This window comes from Melampsora larici-populina (assembly GCF_000204055.1).
Source record: "Melampsora larici-populina 98AG31 unplaced genomic scaffold MELLAscaffold_93, whole genome shotgun sequence".
Taxonomy (NCBI): domain Eukaryota; kingdom Fungi; phylum Basidiomycota; class Pucciniomycetes; order Pucciniales; family Melampsoraceae; genus Melampsora; species Melampsora laricis-populina.
Window position 1 is genome coordinate 62,589 of NW_006768857.1, and position 1,103 is coordinate 63,691.

A 1,103-nucleotide genomic window follows, 5' to 3' on the forward strand; every position below is an offset into this window, starting at 1 on the left:
TCGTCTGGTAATTGAAGAACTTGACGGGATTCCGGGGACTGAATTACATAGCCGGGACAAGGCCTTACAGGACTACGGACACGCAATGATCTAGAAGAGGTAGATAGTGGGGCGAGGGAAGCCGGAGGTTCAAGTTGAAGAGTAGACTGAGTCGAATTATTGGTGACATTGGCATAAGAAAGCTTAGCAATAGAAGGCATGGTCAAAAAGTTAAGAAAGATGTGGTGAAAGAGATCTTTATGTAAGATTGGAAAGCTGGATGGGACTAATCAAAAATTCACAATTAGGAAACTGGGGCCTGAGGATCTAATAAATCAAGATCAATTGGGAACGGGCAAACTTACCATGGTGAGTTCGTCTTATGGTGAAATCCGAGGGCTCTAAACGCCTGCAAAGAAAGAGCATCTTTCACTTCGGTTTTGGTTGCTTGAAATTGGGATATGGTGAAACAAGAGGTGTGATAGAAGAGACAGAGATCAGACTAAGAGGTGTGATAGAAGAGACAGAGATCAGACTAAGAGGCATGATAGAAGAGACAGAGATCAGACTTGGAACTAGATGTGGTGAAACGGAAGAGGTGTGATGGTGATGGTGGAAGGTGGGAGGGTGAAGTTCTGGGGTTAGTGGACAAAGGTTATGAGCACGTGAGATGGAGGTCTGAACTATTGGTATCAGCAAAAGGGGACTGAGTAAGTGCATCATTGAAGAAAAGGGTATAGAACTATTGATATCGGCGAAAGGTGTAAGGTGGTCATTGATCAAAGGGGGATTGAATGGGTGGGACGGAGGCTTGCTGAGCTACAAGGGGTTTGGCACGATTCAGCAAGATACTTAGGGTGGGGTTGAGACAGGTTGGGACCACAGTGACACCCTAACCCTTGGTGGCGTATGGTGCACTATGGGATCTTTGGCGCTATGTGCGCTAGGGGGATTCTGGCGCTCGGACACGCTATGTAAACTCATAGTGGTGCGGAATATCGCCATATAGAGCGTATGTCCAAACCACTAAAATTCTTTAGGGTATGACCATAGCTATAGCCATGGTACAAAACCGCTATCAGGCCATACCCACTTAAGTCATCAGTTTCATTGTTGTCAGGTGG